The following is a 25388-nucleotide window of genomic DNA, read 5'->3' on the forward strand; positions in this document are numbered from 1 at the left end:
ATACACAAAAATTAACTCCAAATGGATTAAAGACTTGAATCTAAGACCTGAAACTATGAAACTTCTAGAAGAAAACATAGGCAGTACGCTCTTCGACATCGGTCTTAGCAACATCTTTTCAAACACCACATCTGACCGGGCAAGAGAAACAATAGAAAAAATAAACAAATGGGACTACATCAAACTAAAAAGCTTCTGCACAGCAAAGGAAACCATCAACAAAACGAAAAGACAACCTAACAATTGGGAGAAGATATTTGCAAACCATACATCTGATAAGGGCTTAATCTCCAAAATATATAAAGAACTCATGCATCTCAACAACAAAAAAACTACCAACCCAATTAAAAAATGGGCAAAAGACCTGAAGAGACATTTCTCCAAAGAAGATATACAGATGGCCAACAGACACATGAAAAGATGTTCAAAATCACTAACTATCAGGGAAATGCAAATCAAAACTACAATGAGATATCACCTCACGCCTGTCAGAATGGCTATAATTAACAAGACAGGAAACAATATGTGTTGGAGAGGATGTGGAGAAAAGGGAACTCTCATACACTGCTGGTGGGAGTGCAAACTGGTGCAGCCACTATGGAAAACAGTATGGAGATTCCTCAAAACATCAAGGATAGAACTACCATATGATCCAGCTATTCCACTGCTGGGTATTTATCCAAAGAACTTGAAAACACCAATTTGCAAAGGTACATGCACCCCTGTGTTCATTGCAGCGTTATTCACAATAGCCAAGACTTGGAAGCAACCTAAGTGCCCATCAAGGGACGAATGGATAAAGAAGATGTGGTCTATATACACAATGGAATACTACTCAGCCATAAGAGACGATGAAATCCAGCCATTTGTGACAACATGGATGGACATTGAGGGTATGATGCAAAGTGAAATAAGTCAGAGGGAGAAGGTCAAATACTGTATGATTTCCTTCATTAAGTAGTAGATAATAACAACAATAAACAAACACATAGGGACAGAGATTGGATTGGTGGTTACCAGAGGGGAAGGGGGGAGGGAGGAGGGTGAAAGGGATAATTCGGTACATGTGTGTGGTGATGTGTTGTAATTAGTATTTTGGTGGTGAACATGATGTAATCTATGCAGAAATAGAAGTACAATGATGTACACCTGAAACTTTTACAATGTTATAAACCAATGTTACTGCAATAAACAAAAAATTAAAAAAAAAATTAAAAAAATAAAAAATTAAAAAAAATAAATAAATAAAAAAATAAAGTCAATTGAAATAAAAAAAAAAAAAGAAAAGAATTGATGAAAGGTGTGTATGTCCGTATCCGGGATCCGAACACGCGAACACCAGGCTGCCAAAGTGGAGCGCGCAAACTTAACCACTACGCCACCAGGCCAGTCCCTGTTTCCCTTCTCTTTTTATCTCTCTCTTTTTGCCAGTAACTTTTTTGTTGAAGAAACTGTCTTTTGCCCTGTGGTTTGCCTACAGTCTGGATTTTGTTGATTATATCCTGCAGTACCATTTAATATCTTTCTTTGTACTCCTGTGTTCTCTGTGTTCTCTGAAGGTTTGGGAAAATGTGTCCCTATAACAAGGTGTTTCATTAATTACCTTTTCAATTTCTTGTATGGTAATTAGTCTATTAAAGTTTCTTATTTATTTATTTATTTATTTATTTATTTATTTATTTTTTTTGCGAGGAAGATCAGCCCTGAGCTAACATCCATGCCAATCCTCCTCTTTTTGCTGAGGAAGACTGGCCCTGAGCTAACATCCGTGCCCATCTTCCTGCACATTATGTGGGACGCCACCACAGCATCGCCTGACAAGCGATGTGTCGGTGCGCGCCCGGGATCCGAACCCGGGCCGCCAGCAGTGGAGTGCTCGCACTTAACCACTATGCCACGAGGCCAGCCCCTCTTACTGATTTAAGGCTCAGTTTTTATAATACATATTCAAAGAGAACAGTCCATTCTATTTAATGTTGTTGATTTATTGGTATGAGGCTGTACAGAATATTCTCTGACAATTTTTTTGATGATAGAAAATCACCATTTTTCATCCCTAATGAATTAGTTGATCTAGGCAATGATTGTCAGTGGCTGTTCTATCACAAAATTCAGAGAATCAGATCTTGATGGAAGTATACAGTGTCACCTGTGAAGTAAGTTGTCTTATCAAATAATGGACCCTGAATCTTATGAAGCTTCTGGATCTGACTGCCAATTTTCAACAAAGGAGGAGTACAAAGAAAGATATTAAATGGTACTGCAGGATATAATCAACAAAATCCAGACTGTAGGCAAACCACAGGGCAAAAGACAGTTTCTTCAACAAAAAAGTTACTGGCAAAAAGAGAGAGATAAAAAGAGAAGGGAAACAGGGACTGGCCTGGTGGCGTAGTGGTTAAGTTTGCGCGCTCCACTTTGGCAGCCTGGTGTTCGCGTGTTCGGATCCCGGATACGGACATACACACCTTTCATCAAGCCATGCTGTGGTGGCATCCCACATACGAAATAGAGGAAGATTGGCACAGATGTTAGCTCAGGAACAGTCTTCCTGAGGCAAAAGAGAAAGATAGGCAACAGATGTTAGCTCAGGGCCTATCTTCCTCACCAAAAAGAAAGAGAAGGGAAACATGCATTAAAAAAAACAGAAAAGACATATCAAGCAATAGCAATGTATGTGTCTCATTTGGATTCCAGTTTAAGCAAACAAACTAAAAAAATTATGACTAGGAAATATGAAAACTGAGATATGAATACTGAAAGTATGATGATGATATAGTGGCTGTTTTTAAAAGAGATACTACCTTTTAGTGATACATTCTGAATATTTACAGATGAAATCATCAATGTCTGAGATTTGCTTCAAAATCATCTAGGCTGAGGGGAGTGGGCAGGGGATAGAGATGAAACAAAATTAGCCATGAGTTAGTAGTTACTGAAGCTGGCTGATGGGTACATTGAGATTCATTATTCTATTTTTTCTACTTTTGTACATATTTGATATTTTCCTGGACTCCCAAAGCCTCCACTGTGTCCTCTGGGACCTGCAGTGTTGATCAGTAAACTGCCCTGTCTCTGCTCTCCAATTGGCATCATGTTCACTTCTTATCGTAACTGAAACTTAGGTGTCTTCAATGGGTTCAACTCTCTTAAACAGGCTGTATTTTTTTCTTCCTTCATGCCTCATGTACCTCAAGAGCAGAGGCTAGGGTCGGTATTCTTGTTCTCTATTGTCTCTTCTAGACCGGGACTCTCTCTTTCTTGAAGAAACTCTGCTCCTTCTGGAATTATATAATCCTGTTACCCAAGATGTCCCTACCACATCACATAGTCTTCCTTGTGACTTTAGTGCTTATCGTGATTCTTGGAAAATCCAGTTGCCACCCTTCAACATCTGGCTTCTTCATTCCTGAAACTTATTATTAATGATTTTTTCCTTTACTACACCAGCCTTTCAGTTCCATGGACACACTCAGAACCACTTAAAAAGTGGCACCTCGTCTGTAATCTCAAATGTCAACCTTTGACCTTGAACACAACCTGTTATCTCAAGTACAACTGCTCTCCAGTTTCTCAAGTCCTTTCTCCCAGTATAACAGTTCTTTGACTCCATCGTCTCCTCAAACTATTATTACCATAAATTTAACCTTATCCTACAGTTTTTGATATTTAGAATGGTTTAATTCTAAATTGTCCTTAATTTCAGCTTTTTTAGTATTTTATTATGAACATTCAGCAATTTTGAAACAATTTTACCGGGAAGACCCATACAGCCACCACCTGGATTCTATCATTACCCTTTTATTCTACTGTTTACCACTTATCTATTCACCTACTCATTGCTTTATCTATGTATTGTCATTACATTCTTTTGGATACATTTCAAAGCAAATTGCAGATTTCAGTATATTTCCTCCCTCATACTTCATCATGCATATCTTAACTAGAGTTTAATATTCACTTACAGGTTTTTTTGTTTGATTTAAAAATTACATACAATGAAATACACAGATCTTAAGTGTACATTTGCTGAATTTTGACAAATTCATATTCCTGTGTAATCCAAACCCCTATCAAGATATAGAACATTACCATGATCCCAGAAAGTTCTCACATGCCCTGCCCCACACGTCCAGGGGCAACCACTGTTCTGATTTTTTCATCATGGATTAGTTTTGTGTTTTCTAGAATTTCATATGAATCAAATCAAATAGGTATTCCTATGTATAAGGTTTCTTTCACAGAGCATTATGTTTTTGAGCTTGATCCATGTTGTTGCATGTTTTGGTAATTTATTCATTTTTATTGCTGAATAGTATTCTATTATATGACTATACCTCAGTTTGTTTATCTAATCTCTTATTGATGGACACCTAGGCTATTTCCAGTTTTTACTATTTTCTTCTCATGTGTTAATAGGCCATTTGTAAATCTTCCTTTGTGAAGTTTCTGTTCAGAACTTTTGCCCTGTTTCTAATTGGGTTATTTGTTTTTTATTATTGAGTAGTAGCTGTTCTTTATATAATCTGGATACCAGTCCTTTGTTAGATATGTTTTGCAAATCATTCTGCCTTGCCTACTCATTTTTTAAGTAGTATCTTTTGATGAACAAAAGTTAAAAATTTTGTTGAAGTTTAACTTATCAAATTTTAATGCTTATTACTTTCTGTGTCTTGCCCAATAAACATTTGCCTACCCAAAGTCATGAAGATATTCTCCTATGTTTCCTCTAAAAGCTTCATGGTTTTAGCTTTTACTTTAGGTCTGTGATCCACCTTGAATTAATTTTTGTGTATGGTGTTAGGTAGGGATCATGGTTAATTAGGTAGGGATCATGGTTAATTTTTTTCCACATGAACAGCCAGTTGTACCATCACCATTTGTTGAAAAGATTTTCAATTCTCCATTGGATTGTTTTGGTGCCTTTGTTGAGTAACAAATAAGCATGAAAGTTATGCTAGTACTACTCTAGTTTGATTACTTGGCTTTGTAGTAAGTTTCGAAATTGGGTAGTCAAAGTCTTCTAACTTTGCTGTTGTTGTTGTTCTTTTTGGTGAGGAAGATTGACCCTGAGCTAACATCTGTTGCCAATCTTCCTCTATTTTGTATGTGGGATGCCGCCACAGCATGGCTTGATGAGTGGTGTGTAGATCTGTGCCAAGGATCCGAATCCGTGAACTCTGGGCCACTGAAGCAGAGCACATGAACTTAACCACTATGCCACTGAGCCAGCCCCCTAACTTTGTTCTTTTCATTTTAAAATCACTTTGGTTATTCTAGGTTATTGTATTTCCGTATAAATTATATTGCCTTGCCAATTTCTACAAAAAAGCCCACAGGGACTGCATTAAACCTATAGATCAATTTGGGGAAATGTTATATATATATATTTCCAGTATATATATATCTCTCCATCTCCATCTCAATCCAATTATATATATATATCTCCATCTTTTTGTTTTTAAAAAATTCCTTCAGCAATGTTTTGTAGTTTTTAGCCTGAAGATTTTAATGTTCTTTTGTTCAAATCATTTCTACTTATTTTCTAATTCCTAATTTATTTTTGATGCTATTGTAAATGGAAGTTTAAAAATCATTTTTTTTTTTTGAGGAAGATTGGCCTTGAGCTAACATCTGTTGCCAATCTTCCTCTTTTTCTTTTTTCTCCCCAAAACTCCAGTACATTGTTGTATATCCTAGTTGTAGGTCCTTCTAGTTCTTCTATGTGGGACACCACCTCAGCATGGCTTGATGAGCGGTGAGTAGGTCCGCACCCAGGATCTGAACTGGTGAACCCTGGGCCGCCAAAGCAGAACAAGTGAACTTAACTGCTATGCCACCAGGCTGGCCCCTAAAAATCATTTTTAATTGTTGAGTGCCACTATATAAAAATTTTGCAAATCATTTTTGTATATGATCCTTGTACTCTGCAAATTTTCCAAATTTACTTTTTAGTTTAGTAGCTATTTTATACATTTCTTAGAATTTTCTACGTTAACAATTATGTCATCTGCAAATAGAGCCAGTTTCATTTCTTCCTTTCAGTATGCATTTTATGTCTTTTACTTGCCTTATTGCAATAGCTAGGACCTCTAATTGATTAGAAGTAGTGAGAATTGGCATTTTTGTCTTATTCCTGATTTAGTGAGAAAGTGCTCAATATTTCACAATTAAGTATGATGTCAGTTGTTGGTTTTTGTAAATTGTCTCAGATGAAAGAAGTTTTCTTCTCTTCATAGTTGGTTGAGAGTTTTAATCATGACTGGATGTTATATTGTGTCAAATGCTTATTCTTTATCTATTGAGATTATCAAATGAATTTTCCTTTTACGTTTGAGCATGGTAAATTATATTTATTGATTTTCAAATTTTAAACCAACCTTGCATACCTTGGATAACTCTGCTTGTTAATGATGTATTATTTTTTTATGTATTGCTGAAAGCAATTTGATATTTAAAAAGAAAAGATATTTGTATATATGTTTTTGAGGGATATCAATTTGTGCTTTTCTCTTTTTGTCATATCTTATCTGGTTTTGCTATTAAGATTATATCAGCCTCATAAATCAAGTTGAGAATCAAGTTGAGAAAGTTAAAAACTTTCACCTTTTTAATTTTATGATAGAATTAGTGTGATTTGTGTTATTTTTTTCTTTAAATGTGTGACAGACTGCATCAGTGAAAAGATCTGGGCCTAGAGTTTGGGATGATGTTTAATAATGAATTCAGTTATTTAATAGGGCTATTCATATTTTCTTTCATCTTGTTTCAGTCATGGTAAGTTGTGATTTTCAGGGAATTTGTTTCTTTTATCCCTGTTGTTAAATTTGTTGGCATAAAATTGTTCATACTATTCTTTTACTATCATTTTAATTTCAGTTTTATTGTTCATTTTTACCTCTAATTTTAGAAATTCTAACAGGACAGATTTTTTGCTGTACTTTTAAATTTGTTTATTGTTTAAATAAAATTTTAGTTTCAGAATAGTTTTAGATTTACAGAAAAATTACAAAGATATTACAGAGAGTACCCCTCACCCAGTTTTTCCTATTATTTATGTCTTGCATTTCTATGGTACATCTGTCACCAACCAACATCAGTACATTATTATTAACTAATCTCCATGCTTTATTCAAATTTTACTAGTTTTTCCATACTGTCTTTTTTCTGTTCCAGGATCCCATCCAGGATACCACATTACACATCTCCTGAGTCTACTTTGGTCTATAACAGTTTCTCAGACTTTCCTTTTTTATGATGAGCTTAACAGTTTTTAGATCAAGTTTTTTTTTATAGAATGTCTCTCAATTTGGGTTTATTTGAAGTTTTTTCTCACGATTAGCATATTGTTGTGGAAGGAAGATCAAAGAGGAGAAGTGCAATTCTCATTATATTATACCAAGAGAATATACTATCAGTGTAACTTATCACTGATAATGTTAACCTTGATCACCTGGCCGAGGCAGTGCTTGTCGGGATCTCCATTGTAAGTTACAGTTTTCCTTCTTCCATACTCTTACTCTTTGGAAGCAAGTCACTAAGCACAGCTCGCACTCAGGACTGGGGAGTTAAGCTCTGCCTCCTTGAGGGGGCGGTATCTACACAGATTATTTGGAATTCTTCTGTATGGGAGAGCTCTCTCTTTTATGGGATTTTTTCTTTCCACTATTCTGGAAAAATTTTTATTTCTAATTTTATTCTAATGTCATTAGGTAACATGGCCAAATGGTCTCTACTTCTTGCCCTCTCTCTCTCTCTCCAGTGCAGATTAGAAGTTCAGTTATACTGGTGAGCAAACTTTCTCTAATCAATTTTATTGTTGATATAAACATTGTGGTATTTGTGAGAACTTGTTGCCATTTGTTTCCTTCTTCACGTGAGGCTAACGGTCACTAAATTAAAAGATAATTTATCAGCATGTGTCTCTGGAGGGACATCAATTCTTCTGAATTCCAACATGGATGTTATAAAGCTGCATAGCAGACAATATCATAATGCCTCTTACTCATAAAACATTCTGAAATGGAGATATTGAGTGTTCATGATGTTTCAAACATTTATTGAATTTGTAAAGTGTCATGATCATACTGTATTTGGTGTGGGTGGAAGCGAGTAATTCTACCTTTGAATCATAGTATAACAATGAAGGCTTTTAAAGAGAAGGAATGAGAATAGTGGGTGCTATTTTGGCTCTGAACAACAGACAGTGAACTCTGTCTGTTGCCATCACAAAGGCACCTGGTGAGAAACACCTGCTGCTCCTCTTTTCTATCGTTAAAGAACTTGATGTCAGGAAATAAAACTCTTCCAATGACACATTCTGAAAAGACAGGGTACAAAATCTTATATACTTAAGAAGCTCGTAACGATTTTGAGATGATGGCTTATATCAACTGTGCTTTTCCTTAGGATGATAATGGTGTAGATATTTCTAATGGCATTGGTTATAAAGTATTCTTTCATATAAACTCCCTACCACTCTTCAGAAATAAATAGTATTAATGTTTTGGTTGATACTTTTTCAAATATTTTTCATGCCTATACACAAGTATATGTGTACTTTCACAATGCTATCATCATACTAAACATATTATTTTAGGACGTGTAAATATCATGAACATTTCTTCATGTTATTAAATATTCTTCCACAGCATCATTTTTAATGGCTGCAGTGTTCCAATGAATGGATGTGCTGTAATTTAATGTCTCATGTTATTAAACTGTCAGAAACAGTGCTGTGATGAACACATCCGGGATAGTCATCTTTGACGTATCACTAATTATTTCCTTAGAGCACAGTTTCTCAAACTTGGCACTCTTGACATTTTGGGAAGGATAAATTTTTTGTTGTAGAGGTCTGTCCTGCGGACTTTAGGCGGCTTAGCAGCATCCCTGGCATCTACTCACTAGATGCCAGTAGTATCCCCACTCCCAGTGTGACAACCAAAACTGTCTCCAGACATTGCCAGATGTCCCCCAGGAGCCAAAATTTCTCCCCCATTGAGAACCACTGCCCCAGAGTACATTCTTTGAAGAAGAATTTGTCACATAAATGGTATGCACAGTTTAAAGTTTTTAAAAAAATTTATGTGAGGTTTTCTTTACAATTAGAAGAAAGTATTATGAAGGTATAAAGAGACAAACTTAAAAATTTTTGGAAAAAACTTCTTGTAAACCTTTCCTACCAAAGTTCTTAGAGTTTAGTGCGCTCGGTGAAAAATACAGTGGGGTTCTATTTCATCTTAAGCTACAGGAAAATCTCTCCGTGTAGCAGTAGTGTATTATAGTTCAGAGATAGGAAGAGGAGACCCAAATCTCACATTGCTTTTCATCTTTTTGACTATATAATATTTTGTGATTTTACATTCTATAACCACATTTACACATTTTTCTTTCCCTTTTTCTCCCCAAAGCCCCAGCAGATAGTTGTATGTCATAGTTGCACATCCTTCTAGTTGCCGTATGTGGGACGCCGCCTCAGCATGGCCTGACAAGCAGTGCGCCGGTGCGCGCCAGGATCTGAACCCGGGCCGCCAGTAGCGGAGCACACGCACTTAACTGCTAAGCCATGGGGCTGGCCCCACATTTACACATTTTAACCCCTAATGTTTTCCTTTTCTAGGCAGTAAATAGAACTAAGTGTTTAGATTTTGGAATCAGTCAAACTAGATTCTGATACTATATCTTACCAGTTTCTAACCAGCTGGTCTGGGGCCACTTTAATCCTCAGTTTCTATAGCTGTAAAATGGGAATAATAAGATCTACCATAAAAAGTTGTTGGGAAAATTAAATACATTTCAAGGCTTTTAGCAATGCTTGGGATGTAGAAAACACTCATTAAAGATTATCCAACCCCCACCCCTATGTGAAAGAAGAATGATTTATTTTCTCAGTTTAATTCTATACCCCTAGGCTATCTAAGGAGGCATTTCAGCAGCAAGAGTTGTCCTGAAGCTTTTTCATTGGCATAATAAGTTGTGATATTTTAGGGATGTAAATTTTATAATTGTTTATGAGACACTATGTTAGTTGCTATTTGAGTTATTTGGAACAGTATCCCATTGGGTGAGTGTGGGACGAAAATCCTAGAAGCTTGATTTTGTATATATTTTAAATTTCATCTGTTTTAATTTCTATTTCTATATTTGCTAATTTTCATAGTATATTAGTACAATGGTGTGATGTATATGATTTGTAAAGAAATAAAAATATGTTAAGGATGCTTGCTCAAAATTTCTTTACTGCTGGGGTGTGAGACCAACATCTATTTTGGAGACCATTCACCTGGCAGGTAGCTTTTTACTTGTTCTGTGATTTGGGATGGAGGGGAGGAGTCGTAAATCTCACTGCCTGTCAGAATCCCCACAATTCACTGAGTATTATTTCAACATCATTATGCATGAAGTTTCATCATTCTTGTGGTTTTTAATAACAGCAGAGGTATATTTTAGATGTTCCCATCCCAGTCTTTATTTCAAGATTGATTGAAGTTGGGAGCAAGAGAAAGCATTTTCCTACGTCACTGGTAGTACCTGGGAAGATTTTATTTCCCTCTGTTTGAGAAATGGAAAATAAAATACAAAATTCTAACTTTCTCTTTTGAAAAGCCTAAGCTGGGTATTAGGGGATAACAATGTCCAAATTAACTCTTCTTCCTGCCCCTTCCTTTAATCCTCCCCTGAAATAAGGATATCTAGATGATAATGGGGACATATCATAAAATTGGAGGCATATAAAATGATATCAATGTTCAGAAGCTGTTGGAAGGGAGTGGGGTGTGTGTGTGTGCGCGCGTGCATGCTCATGTTTGAAGAGGAGCACCAACCAGCATTCACTGGGTTCCTGGTGTCTGACAGGTTCTTTACACTGGACATTTATACCATCCATTGTTACCCTCATTCAAGCAAGATAAGGGAGAAGAGACTTTCTTGCCCCTCTCATGGTAAAATTTCTTAACAAGTAAAAAAAAGATAAAGTGGAAAGTTAAGGTCCTGTTGTATCTCACATTGGGCCTTCCCCCACTCAACATATTTTCAGTATTTTGTGAGTACTTCCAGAAATTTCTATGTATGCAAGGAAAAAAAAAATATATATATATATACCTTTTTCTCCAAAGAGAATTACAGTGTTTGATTGGGAATCTTATTATAGATATTGTTATCCAAACTGCTTTTCTTCACTTTGCAATATAATTAGGATATTTTCCATATCAGTATATATAGACTTACTTCATTCTTTCTAGAGGCTTCATGGCATTCCATTGCATGGATTTACTGTAATAAATTTAGCTATTTCTTTATTCAACACTGTAGTACCTTCTGTATATATCTTTGAACACGTTTCTAGGGATACATTTATAGAAATGGAATTGCTGGCTCAAATGTATGCATGTTTAAAATTTGAATCCAACAAAATTACATCAATTTATCCTGAGAAATTTTCCTTTTTTTTTAAAAAAAATTTATATTGTTTTAGTTTTATGGGCAAAAAAGGCATTTAATTTTCCTCTTTATTTTTTCTTTTAAATAATGAGTGATGTTAGGCATCTCAAAGAGGTTGTTTTATAAACATTACTGAGGTTAGGGCTCTTTCCATTGTATTGGTTGCTTCCTAAACTATTTCTATACTTAGGGTCACCAAAGAAGCCAGAGTGGAGGCTGCAGGGAGTGTGGGTTTGAATGAACTTCGGCTGCTACATCAAGCAGGCTGATTACTGAGGAACCATCAAAAGCTTCACCCGAGTGACTCATCACCCAAATCCAACAGAGGTAATAGAATAACTTACATTGCACAGCCTTTTGGCTATTTAGTCGGCTGTGTGAGATCAATGGTGCCCACTTTCTTGGCTGGATTTTGCTTTGGGAAAGAGATTTATTGGTGAGACCTCACATGACAATGTAGTCAGGGGCTTTGGGACCTGGTTCTCAATACTCAGAAGCATAGAGAAAAATTATTTAACATCTTGGCCTCAGGTAACAATATCTACTTCATGGAGTTGGATCAAGCATCAAATTCTATGGGGATATACTACTGTCTACTGCTGTAACTATCCTTCATGTCGTTTCGTTATTTTCTGAGGCTTTACTTTGTATTGGGTGGTGAAAATCTCGTGGCTTGAGATAAAACAAAGTGGCAGTTTTAAGAGGCATGTGAAATAAAAATGCAACTGGTTGTGCATGTGGATTATTAGATGTAAACTGTATAATATAGCTTTGTATATGTAGTGTTACCTGGATTGGGCTCATGTGCTATAATTGTAATTTTAAAATTTATTACTATCTTTTTTCATGATGTTCAGATAGTCTGACTAGTTTATATTCTCTAAACGTTTCTTGTTTTACTCTTTCATCAGATTCCACTCTTAAAATTCACTGCATGACCTCTACAGACAAGAAGAAAAGTTCTGTACTGCTGCAGCCTTTCAGTGAAAAGACAGGGAATGCACATTTTCCCTGGTTTTACTCTTAGACTGCCAGTATGTTTTATAGTCTCCCGCATACTTTTCTTCTCTCAAAGACATTTTCAAGTTTAGTAATATATTTTTAAAAAGTCAGATAATTTTGAGGTAATAAAATTCTGGAATCCTGCAGACTTTAAAAGAAATACAAAGAATTTAAAAAAACCACACATATAGAGCCATTTACCACATCTATCTAAAAATTACAGCTACCCAGTTGCCAGTTGCATTATTATGGAATTGCTAATATTACCTACTTTTCAAAAGCATTAAAATAAACTTGTTTGGAAGTGATGTTATTTGCTGAAAAAAAAAATAGGGCAGAGTAAGGCATATATCTCTTTATGTTGGTTTAAAATTGAAGTATATTTTATGGAATATGGGACATTTTAAAGATTAATCTTAGAGAAGTCTTTTCCTATATAAATATAACTTCACACTATGTAATATTGGAGTTTTTCTTGATAATTTATGGTTTTGAGAACTGAAGATCTTAGTTAAATGCACTGACTTGAAGATTTCTTAGCTTTCATTATGAGGATACACAGACCAAAAAAATCGTGTCTCATGGTAGTCTTTGTAGTGCATTTATTTAGTCTGGGAAATGGAATCATCCACTTCAACAGTTGTTGTGAAAGAATACTAAAAAAGAATAAATGGCATGTAATTGTGGTAAAGAATAAGCATTTACTGATCAGTTAGAAAATACCAAAGGCATACTCACTTTCTGTGCCTGTGTAATCAATGATGGGTTAGTAATATTATTTTGTATAAGAAAGAATATTTTTAAAATGTATTAAATTGTTCTTTACTGAAGGGCATAAGAGCGTTGTGTAATCTCTAATTCCTGCCAGAGAGAGACTTTGTCACTGGGTAGAACCATTTTTATGGTCTGCTCATGTATTCAGCCAGCATTTATTGGAGCTATATTCTTCTTATGCTCTCTGCTAGGTAGAGTTTGGGGTGGGCCACGTTAGTGGTAAAAAGATCGGTAAAGCTTAAGGATTTTGCAAGCATGTGGATGAGAGAGCATAGAGAGGCAATTGTGTAAACAATAAATGATGATTCAAAGAAGAATGAGAAGTAGTCATCAAAGGTAAAAATGATGTAATAATAAGTGCTAATATTAGCATAGTGTTACTCATTGCCCCTCATTAGCTAAGGACTTGACTCCCTGCAGTGGGTGTTAGCTCATCTCACTAACAACCATTCTGCTCTCTTTTCCCATCTCATACTTACTGTGCAGTTTATGGATAGAAAGTTATTTCCCAGGGTTTATGATTCCCTCTCTGATGCTATAGTGATTGGTTCATTTGAGCAGGTCTGAGCCAATGAGGAATTCCTCTGCTCCAGGCAGTGGTTCAGGAATGGGCTTGTTATTCACATCTGGACAATGGGACATGAGAAGTTTTCTGAGAATGTCTGGAAAAGTTCTCCTTCTTTATTCTGGGAGAGCTTTTTGAAGTCATCATTTTGCTCACTCCTGTGTTTTGGCTGAAGAAGGCTATAACCCAATGATAGCCTCTCATAACTATGAGGGAGAACCAGCCTTAAACTGAATCTGACGCCTTAGAAGGCAGAGCTGAGAGAGAGAGAAAGAAATTAGATCCTTGATCCTATGGCTGAACTATTGAATCAAACCAACCTGAAGCTTACCTTTCCTTTGGACTTTGAAATAAGTGAGTCAATAAAATACTTTTGTTTTTTATATCAATCTGAGTTGGGTTTTCTCTTACCTTCAACCAGTCTAGATTATATCCAGGAGTTATCTTTTTCAATCTTCATAACAACCCTATGAAATAAATTATGTTATTGTCATCATTTTCTGGATGAGGAAACTGGGGCCTAGAGTAGTTAAATAGCTTGACCTGAACCACAGAAGCAGTAAGTGGTAAAGCCAGGACTTTACCTACGTAGTTCAATCCAGAGACCACATTCCTAAGCGCTACATCCTACTGCTTGCCATGTGTTGGGGATGCAGAAAGAATGTCACTCAAGTTGTAGGAAAATTATCACAATGCTGGGAGCATTGGATCTGGGCCTGTAGGTGGAACATAAATCAACAAGAGAGGGAACTGAAGCAACAGCTTTGGGATAGAGGAGATAAAGTACCTGTGGCTGAGATCTAGTTCACGTGTAGGAATGGGTCAGGGGGGAAAAAAGATGACATCACCAGGATCTGTGTATATGTAAGAGTTTAGTATTGTCATTATTGGGGAAAAGCTAGGTTTCAGCTTAGGAGAGAAAGTAGAGGAAGTGTTGCCAGAAGGGTTGAGTGAGAAATGTGTGTCCAAGGGTTCAAAAGAGCACAGTGAAGGATTATTAGGGGAATGGAGGGGAGATGGGGAGGATGATTGAGCTGGAAAGAACATAGTATGAGAGGGCCAATGGGCTGGAAGCAGGTGTATTTTGGTCAATGCATCAAAATGAACTAGATGGACAATTGTGGGAAGGGAAGAGGCTGTTTCCAGATTGAACTGCTTCCCATTTACACGTGTGGACTCCTTTACAATTCTGACTCCCAGTGCATCACGTCCTGCTGGCAGGAGGGAACTGAGGTGGCCATGGCAACCCGACAAACCTCAAACAGTATAACTATTCACAAACATATGGAGGCTGCAATCCTTTAAAAAGACAACAATAACACCAGCAGTGGCAGCAGCAAAAACAACAACCATAGTAATTTGTAATTCTCACCTCTGGAGAAGCACAGAGCTGCATATATTATTTTTTAATAATCAGTCACAAATTAACTAATTGCTACAATCCTTAAAACTGTTTTTCCCTGTAGCTTGTCATTATCTGCAGATGTCAAAACAAGTAAAATAAATGGACTAGATTTCCTTCAGGTGTTTGTCAATAATAATTGTTCCCCTGAAAAAATTTAAAATTGTATGAGTGTGACAGCGAAAGCTCCTTCCTAGGTTGTTACTTTAAAATATCTTTTTTTATCTCTGAATATCTGGTAGGGATTTTTAAATTCTGCCTTGCTCTTTTTCTGATTCATCAAATTCAGTGGTTCACCTGGAGAACTGGTTAAAATTCATTGTGGGGGTGCGATTAAAAATGCACATTCCTGGTCCCTACCTTAGAAATGTGGATTCATGAGGGCTGGAGTAGGACCCAGCAATCTGTGTGTTAAATGGTCTCCCCAGGTGATTCTGAGGCAGGGGTACTAGGTAAGGCTGTGAGAAATAGCTCAAGTCTTGGTGGGCTGGGGGCTGGAGCTTAGGATAGGGAGGTGTGCATCTCTGCTCTGAAAGTTGTTTTAGTTCTTTTTTCTAACCCTCATTTCTTTCCTCTTCATCACAAACCTTTGGTTTTTGAGATAGAGTGTTATGGAAACAACGCAAGGACTGGAATGAGGTCTAGATTTGAAACCTAGATGTGGTATTTACTAAAGGTGAACTCTTGACCGAGGGAGGTAAATTCATTGTGCGTCTCAGTTCCTCCATCTGTGAAATGGCCCTAAGAATCTTCCTCAGAGTTCTAGAGATGGTGTTCAGAGAGTGCCATATTTAATATCCGGTACATAGTAAGTGCTTGAACATTGCTGTTATGATGACCTTGATTTCTACTTTACACTAACCTGCTACACCTGCCTGTGGGGTTGCCAGCTCCGAAGGGTTAGCTTAGGGAGGGTTACATGGGATTGTGCACACACCGGGAGAATTTTTCTCTTCTTTTACTCCCTCCTTTCCCTTTCCCTTTGGCTCTGAATTAAGGCCCATCAGTGAGGAGCTGAGCCCAGTCATGAGTGCAGAAAGGAGAGTGCTATTAGACTGACAGCAGAGCAAAGACCATGCAGGCAGTGAGATTCTCAGAAACCCCTGATCTTGTGCAGGGTGCTAAGCAGGAAAAGCACAAGGCAGAATAGAGGTGTGGTGTCGGCCCACATTTGTGTTGTCTGCTGGGGGCGCTGAGCAGGAAAAGTAGACACTATCTGTTTCATATCTGCCTGTCCTTCCTGAAAGTCAACAAGGTGAGGTTGGGTGGGGACAGAGGTTAGAAAATGATTTTCTTGTTAACATTGTCCCTCATGTGCTCTGTGTCCTCTCTGTGTATTATAGACACAGAGACTTGGTGAAATGGTGGAGAGTTAAGTCATGGTCTAAGTTCTGTATGTACTGCAGTGCATTCCAGAAAACCTGTTACCCTGTTTTGTTGTGATAGAGGTTTCTAGTTTCAGAATTATCACTGAACAAGGATCCATGGATAGGAGTAGATATTTTAACTCTTGGCTTGTGTTGGAGGAGGTCACTGAGAGGACATGACTGCCAGTTGATCCATGAGCTAGATCCAGGCAATTGGAGGCTCCTCACTCCCTCCTCTGTCCTTGGGATGTACATTCCTCCCACCGTTCCCACAGCCGGAGCTGTTTCAAGTCTGCAACCTTGAGAGAGCAATGTGTTGTTGAGACCATTTGGATGATATACGTGACTGAACCCAGTTTAGTTCTCTATATCAACTTTTCAGATTCTGGGGAGCAGGTATGGAGATCTACTTGTCTTGTGGCCACCCAAGACAAGCCTCATATGTAAGTTCCCTTGCTTGCTGAACCTGCCACCTACCAATCTGGAGAGGTCTGCCTCTTTCTTTGGTCTCTCCTTGCCCTCCACGTAACGGGGCCAGTTTGCGAACCAACAGCTTGGATCGTGGATCCCCTAAAAGACAACTTCTTAGAAATTCTTAATGTATTTCTTAATGCAGCAATGCCAAAGGGCTTTAATTGTTTTGCCAGAGATTGCAAACTGGCAGCTATGGGCCAAATTCATTCTTTTAAAATTTTTCCTTCTTTTTTTTTTTTGCTTCTCCCCAAAGCCCCAAGCATGGTTGTATATTCTAGTTGTAAGTCCTTCTAGTTCTTCTGTGTGAGTCACCACCACAGATGGCTGCTGACAGACGAGTGTTGTGGTTCCACGACTGGGAAACGAACCCAGGCCGCCGAAGTGAAGAGCGCAGAACTTTAACCACTGGGCCATCAGGGCTGGCTCTAAAATTTTTACTTCTTAGCAGCACTGTATGTAGAAAAAGGAATGTCACTCATGCAAACAAACGAAACAACCGGGACATTTCACCTAAAAAGCCATATTTCTGGCTTTTCTTGAAAAGTCAAAACACATGGCAATAGTTGCCAAGAATCAGGGAGCAAATGCACCAGTTTGTCACAGCCCCTACCTGGTCATTCCTACTTCAGAGTCATTGGGGTTTATGACCTTAGACTTAAGAACACAGCTCTAGACTTAGACTGCCTGGGCATGAGTACCCACTCTTCCTGTTATCCTGTGTAACTCTCTGTGAGCTAGTTAATCCTCTTTGTGTTGTTTTCTTGTCCGCAAAATAAGGATGATGATATAATATCTACATCATCAGATTGTTAAGAGAGTTACCTTAAGAGAGGTGAGAGTGTTAAGATACATATAAAGACTGTAGAACATGCTTAGCGCCAATAGTAATTAGCTGCTATCATCATCATTATTGTTATTGTTACATCAGCTGGGTTAGTTAGTTGCTTCATTAACAGCCTGGCTGATATCTGTGGAGTGATGTCAGCCCCTCATAGAAAGGATAAATTTTCATGCCAATTAAATGACTAAAGATTTTATGACTATTGTTTTATGCTACATAGGAGGATATTCAAAAAATATTCCTACTGAGTGTTATTGCTTTTTGAATGAAGAAAAGTGTGAAATGAAAGATAATAAAGTAGTATATTAATCTTTTTTATTGTGAAAAATTTCAAAAATCCAAAAAAATAAAAAAGAATAGTCAAATGAACATTTGTCTAACCTCAACCTAGATTCAACAATTAACATTATGTCACATTTACTTTATTTCTCTCTCTCTCAGTATTTTTCTTTCATTTAATTTGCAGAAATCAACTCTTCACTCAAAATTCTTTTGTGTGCATCTTCTAAGAAAAAAAATTTCCATATAATACTGTTGTTATACTTAAGGAACCCCCCCCTCAAATTCCTTATATCTTGTGCAATTCTTATGAAAATTTCCTCAGTTGTCTTAACATAACCTTATGTGATTTTTTAAAGAAGGGTCCAATGAATGGTTACACATTATAATGACTTTTAGTCTTTTTTAATCTGGAGAAATCTATTTTTTAAAAATTGAGGCATAATTGACATAAAACTGCATAGATTTAAAATGTACAATTTGATAAGTGTACATTTTGACATATATACACTGTGAAATAGTCACCACAATCAGGACAATGAACATATATACATCACCGCCAAAACTTCTTTGTTTCGCTCTCTTTCCCTTCTGTCCCCTCTCTGGCCCCCTCCCGCATCCCCAGGCAACTGATTTTTCTGTGGCTAGAGATGTTTGCATTTTCTAGAATTTCATATACATGGAATCATGCAATATGTATTATTCTGTGTCTGACTTCTTTCCTTCAGCATAGTTATTTTGAGATTCCTCTATGTTTTTGCTTATATTAATAGTGAATTCTTTTATTGCTGCATGGCATTCCGTTTCGTGGGTATATCACTATTTGTTTATCCATTTACCTGTTCATGGATGTCTGGGTTGTTTCTATTTTTTGGCTATTATAAATAAAGCTGCTGGGCATATTTGTGTGCAAGTCATTATATATATGCTTCTTTTGTCTTGAGTATACTTCTAGGATTGGAATGGTTGATTCATATAGTAAGTGTATGTTTAACCTTTTAAGAAATTGCAGGGGCCGGCCCCGTGGCTTAGCAGTTAAGTGCTCACGCTCTGCTACTGGTGGCCTGGGTTCGGATCCTGGGCACACACCGACGTACTGCTTGTCCCGCCATGCTGAGGCCGCGTCCCACATACAGCAACTAGAAGGATGTGCAGCTATGACATACAACTATCTACTGGGGCTTTGGGGAAAAAAAAGGAGGTGGATTGGCAATAGATGTTAGCTCAGAGCCGGTCTTCCTCAGCAAAAAGTGGAGGATTAGCATGGATGTTAGCTCAGGGCTGATCTTCCTCACACACAAAAAAAATAATAAAAAAAAGAAATTGCAGAACCGTTTTCCAATTGGTTATACTATTTTACATTTTCAACAGCAGTGTATGAGAATTCCAGTTCCTCCTTGCTAAAACTTCGTAAAGTAAGTTTTTATAAATAGTAGCCATTTTATTGTGTGCTCCCATTTTATTTATTTAAATTCTTTTTGATGTGTGTGTTTGTTTTTGTTTTTCATGACGTTGACTTTCAAAGAGTTCAAGAAAGTCATCCTGTAGAACAGTCCACCTTCAGGAGTTTTGGAAAGTGCTGTAAAGGACACTACATTGGGATGTTTTCTTTCAGATCCTTTGGTGGGCAGTCACTTTTTTAATTCCCTGGTCATTAACTCCAGGTGAGAATAGGTATAAGATATGAAGCATTTGCCCATGGCCTGATTCTGGGAATTTGTCTTATGAACAGTTATTCTTGAAAAATCAATATTAAATCCTTTTTTGTTCTAATCCTTAGGAAAGCTCAAATTTCATCCAGCTTTAGACTTCAGTGAGGAAGTGGAATATCTTGACTAGCATGCCAACTTTGCTTGAATTGTAATTTTGGATGGTAGCCTTTACTCTCTTAGGCTAATATAACAACAATTTCTAAAGCAAAAATAGTTATTTTCTGTCTTAAGACTTGTCTCTCCTTTCCAAAGAAAATTAACAAAACGAAAATATTTAAAAGGGCTAGAAATTCACTTGTTTAATTCCTTACAGTTCAGTTCCTGATTGGGGAAAAAAAAGTGAATTGTGAAATGTTTGCATGAACATGCCTTCCTTTTGACTAGTTTATCCAGAAAGGGTGACCAACTGTGTGGCATGAATGCACTTCAGAAACATTGCCTCTTGTGGGAGGCTATTTAGGATTATGCCCCCTCCCCATTCTAAAATTGTACTTTGGAATTACGAAAGAAATACCTGTCAGAAAACTCAGAAACCTCAAAACAGGAATAAGAACTTCTCTATTTCTTCACTTTTTACTTTTTCTTTAAAGTTATAAACTCCACAGTTAAAATGAATCTTTGAGGCAAATTAGTAGATATTTAAGGTTTAATATTTAAAACCTGATCTCCCAGTCTCTTTAAGCTAGTTAGGGTAAAATTCACCTTAGTTTTATTATATTCTAGACAGTGATGAGTCAGAAATCAGAAAAAAAGACTCTTTTCTTAGTGGTATGGAATTATTTAATAAGCCAGTTATCTTTATGAGCAAACTCACATGGGATAACCTTGAAAACTGAAAACTGTTGTTTTTTTGGGATACCAATATTTACAGAAAAGCCTTAAACTAAAAGAGTAGTCATATAACAATAAGAATAGCCCCTTTCTGTTGTAGGATGAGTCAGATTTTCTAGGGGCTGGCCCTGTGGCTTAGCGGTTAAGTGCGCGTGCTCCACTACTGGCGGCCCGGGTTCGGATCCTGGGCTCGCACCGACGCACTGCTTCTCCGGCCATGCTGAGGCCGCGTCCCACACACAACAACTAGAAGGATGTGCAACTATGACATACAACTATCTAATGGGGCTTTGGGGGGCAAAAAAAAAAGGAGGAGGATTGGCAATAGATGTTAGCTCAGGGCCGGTCTTCCTCAGCAAAAAGAGGAGGATTAGCATGGATGTTAGCTCAGGGCTGATCTTCCTCACAAAAAAAAAAAAAATTTCTAAATGGCAATGGGTCATAATATTCTATAGCAAGAATGGATATCAGATATCATAATAATAGACTAACAATTATTGAGTGCTTTTCTATGTAAAAGGAACTATGCTTTGCATGCCTTATTTCATTTCATTGTCTCAGCAGCCCCTTCCCTATGTACTACGATTTCTCCCATTTTAATGAGGAATCTAAAAACTAGAGAGGTTAAGGAACTTGATCAAGGTCATATAGCTCATTTAACACTCTCATCTTGGAAGTATGGGCTGATTAAGTATCTTTCAAGGTCATATGTAAGTAACAACTTATTAGAAATTATTTTTGGACATTGGATTTAAAAAGCTAAAAATTCCTTGTTGCATAACCTTGCTGCATAAATTGTTGGTTTTCAGACTTTTTATGATTTAATCTGCCTGCTGAGAAATCCTTTTTCCTATTGCAAAAGCTTATAATATGTGTAAACTTCAGAGCCTGGCTTGACTCCCCTGTAAGACACTTATTGACTGAGCTATAGAAAATTCTGTGTTATTAAAGAAAAATTAAGTGATGTCTTGTGTGAATAACTCATGTTAATTGCTGAGGTAGGGGCTAATGCTCGTTAGTAGTTTTCGGCTCTCTGTATAGGTTGTCTCTGTGTCTCATGTGGCAGCAGGCAAGAAAAGGGATAAAGAGAGAATGTACAGGCAGAACAAACACTTTGTGAAACAACTTCCTCTATGCATAAAGAAGTAATTAATTAAAGTAAATTATGTCAAGTGTCCTGCATTTAATATGAGAACTTCATTAAAGGTAATAAGGCTTTGATTAACTTCCACTCTAAAGAGAATATTCTGTAGGCAAAATGCAGGATGGCTCCTGGCCTTAGTTCATGTTGCTTTTGGAGCCTACTGATGTGTACTAATCCATTCTTTTTAATGTAAAAATCCCAGAGGCCGTGAGGGTTGTGAGGACTAGTATCCATGGACATGCTCAAGTTTTAAGAAACTTCCCAAAATAGCCATATCACAAAAGGATTTTTGGTAAGAGAGTAATAGTAATAATTAACAGTGATTTTAATAGCTTTCTCTGTTTTACTTTGGGCTGTTAGTGCAACCCTATAGTAACTTCACTGGTTGTAAAGCAAATGGTGATTCTTATTTGACAGGTGAGGAACATGAACATTAGAGAAGTAATTGGCCAAGTAACTCTGCTGCTATGTGCAGAGATGGGATTAAACCCCAGGTCTGCCTAAACGTTCAGTCCCATTCTCTGAATGATTATGCTGTATCATGTCTTCTTCTTCTTCACAATAAAACATAAATGGCATATTTACTTAAAAACTTTGCCTTTTTAAACAAAAGTTTGTTCTAATTTTCTAATTCATAATTAAATTTTCATGCATAAAGGAAATTACAAGTTGGAGAGAAATTATAGGTGCAAACTAATGAGAATTAAAAATACATATTTTGCATCAGTAAGGATCTCAGCAGGAAACAGATGGCATTCTCGTATTGGGTAATTAGAGAAGAATTTAATAAAGGGATTATTATAAGAGTAGAGGTTAGTGTCTTAGTCTGCCCAGTCTGCCATAACAAAATACCATAGCCTGAGTGGCTCAAACAACAGAAATTTATTTTCTCACAGTTCTGGAGGCTGGAAGTCTGAGGTCAGGTTGCCAGCATGGTCAGGTTGTGGTGAGGGCTCTCTTCCTGGCTTGCAGAGGGCTGCCTTCCTGCTGTGTTCTCACATATGACTTTTAGGGGGACACAATTCAGTCACTAGCAGTTAGGGAAACCACAATGGATAGTGCAGTACCCTGGGGGTAGAAACGCTAGGGAGTTACCACTCTTAGGCCTGAAGAAACTGGGGAGGGTTTGGCCACTGCTCTGGGGAGAGAGAATGGATCTGGTGAGGGCTACCTGACAGGAGTTGTAACCATAGCTGGGTAATGCAGCCAGCCAGCAGCAATCCTATCCTAAAAGGACTGAGGACTTCACTCTTCCGCCTCCCTCTGATTTCACCCTGTGCTTCTCAGTAGTGGAACCTAACTGGAAACCAGAGGGAAAAGAAGTCCATTGATGGAGTCCATATGTGTGTAGGGGAAGAAAGTATTTTTTCCTCTACTCTTCTGAGTTTTTAGCCGAGACCCCTGTAATAAAAGACAGATTAACAAGAGAAAAACAAACAGAAGTTTATTAATCTGTATACCTTGTGTATATATGGGAGATACCCAGGGAAAAATGGGGAACTCCTCGAAGTGGCTTACAATTCAGATTTAAATACAATCTTAATAGAGAAAGGGGAGGGGAGATGTATAGGTCTCTTAGGGGAGAGTGAATGATGTTTAGGAAAGATGAATGGGCCCTTAGAAGAATAGAAGGGAGGTATGATGGTTTGTGACAGTTTGTCTGGGTGTGGTGTCCACTTCTTGTCTCTTCTCCTGTGATAAGAGTCAATCTTCCCTGGTTGATGAGACTCCAGGGAGGGAATTTCTGACAATTGAATTCCTTTTGGAAGATCTCCAAACTGTTTTTAGGCAGTTAAGGGGAGTTCAGAGAAAGCGTTTCTCTGTATTTGCTGTTTTTCAAGTACCTACATCTCAACATAATCAGTATACCAAAGTGGCATATTATGGGGTGGCGTGTCCTGAACTCCTACAGTCATATTTTGGGGCGGCATATTTTGCTACCCTTCCCATGTCAGCTTCTCAAGGCACAGAGCAGAGTGGAAAAGGAAGGAGAGTGGACCTGGAAGGGCCAAGGGAAGACATCAAAATGTACCTGTCTACTTTATCTTATAATTAACCATCTTATCTATAAAATAGACCTTGTTCATCTGTCTCCCCTCACATTACTCTCTATGACATCATTGGTTATCTCCTCCATATCACTTACTGCAATGGGAAATGACCTCCTTTATTTATTTGTGTATTTTGTATTTGTATGATTCCTTTCACTAATAAGTTTCTAAGGGCAGGGACTGTTGTTGTGATCACTGCTCTGGTAGTCATCTTTGTTTCTTTAGGTACCAGGAGAGATTGCATTTCCCTGCTCATTATAGTTGAGTGGGATTATATGGCTTGTTTCAGCCAATGAGTTGTGAGAGAAGTGAGAGAGTCACTTCTAGGCAGAAACAAGTTAATCTCTGGAAACACTCTAGAGCTATTTTTTCCCCTTGTCAGAGTGACCAGCAACGTTTGAGATTCGGCGGCTGCCACCAGGAGTGAGAAGACCTGGAATGGCAGCCATATGGTATGAGGGAGAAATAGACCTTTGTTTTTATAAGTCAGTGAGATTTTGGGATTGTTTGTTAGCGGAATATGACATAGCCCTATTCTGACAGATCTTTAATTGTGGAAAGAATGAACAAATTTGTCTCTTTTAATTTGAGAAGATTTGTAGAGCCTGTGATTTTCCAAGTAGCTAATTTACATAGTTTTGAAACTTTAGTTTGTCAATATGTCCTTGTCATGACCTTAAAATTCACAAGTTTAATATTATAGCCTATCTCACAGTAGAAGGATTTCTAAATATAACTCTCATTAATGTCAACGCTCCTTTGCATATCGGAATGACACTCTAGCCCTTGAAATTGTAAGTTTGAATGAGAAATACACATGAAAGACAGATCAGAATCAGGCAGGCAGTCTCTCCAGGGAGGACAGGAACTAATTTGAGTTTTGAATTTCTCCTTTTGATGTTCTATTGTTCCCAACAATAGTAAGTAATTTTAAGACGGAAAATTGAAGCTGCCTAGGCTTGTTCTATTCTCTCATGTCTAGTCCACTCTTGTTATTCAAATGTGACTCTCATTTATTACTTTTATTTCTTGATAAATAGGTCTGTAGACGTGTACATTGCTTCTTCCTGAATATTAAGCAGGAAGAAAGAAAGGTTTTTAGCATATCAAATTTACAAAAAGTGTGAAAAATTTAAAGTTGAATACATCAAAAGCCAAGCCCATGCTTTAATTGCCTATTTTACTTCATCTTGCTTTGAGTAAGGATATTTTTTATTTTATAGGTTTAAAGTTAAACCAAACTAATAAAAATATTAACCAATTATAGCTGTTAATCAATTTTTTTTGGAGGGGGAGGGAGGGTATTCTTTTGGGGACATAATAAAGATACATCCTTCATCTGTCGGTTTCAGTGAAAAACTTACAAGCCCACTGCTTATGCCAGAGAAGGGAAAAGTGGGGTCAGACATGAATATGGACTGATAACTTCTCTATTTTGTCCAAAGTATCCAAAGACCATGGTTTAAGTATCCAGTTCAAGAATCATATATGCAAGTATCCAGAG

The 25388-nt window shown here is 37.3% G+C and overlaps 1 long non-coding RNA gene across 1 annotated transcript in view; it reads left to right on the forward strand.

Annotated features, from left to right (window-relative positions):
- LOC147917207 (uncharacterized) overlaps positions 1 to 25388 on the forward strand; it is a 148974-nt gene that overhangs the window by 22565 nt on the left and 101021 nt on the right. Inside the window, exon 2 of the long non-coding RNA XR_015551914.1 lies at positions 11633 to 11769. This is a non-coding gene — a long non-coding RNA (uncharacterized LOC147917207). The remainder of the gene's footprint in view (positions 1 to 11632; positions 11770 to 25388) is intronic.

This window comes from Ceratotherium simum, chromosome 4 (genome assembly GCF_057802395.1).
Source record: "Ceratotherium simum simum isolate JZ-2026a chromosome 4, ASM5780239v1, whole genome shotgun sequence".
Taxonomy (NCBI): Eukaryota; Metazoa; Chordata; class Mammalia; order Perissodactyla; family Rhinocerotidae; genus Ceratotherium; species Ceratotherium simum.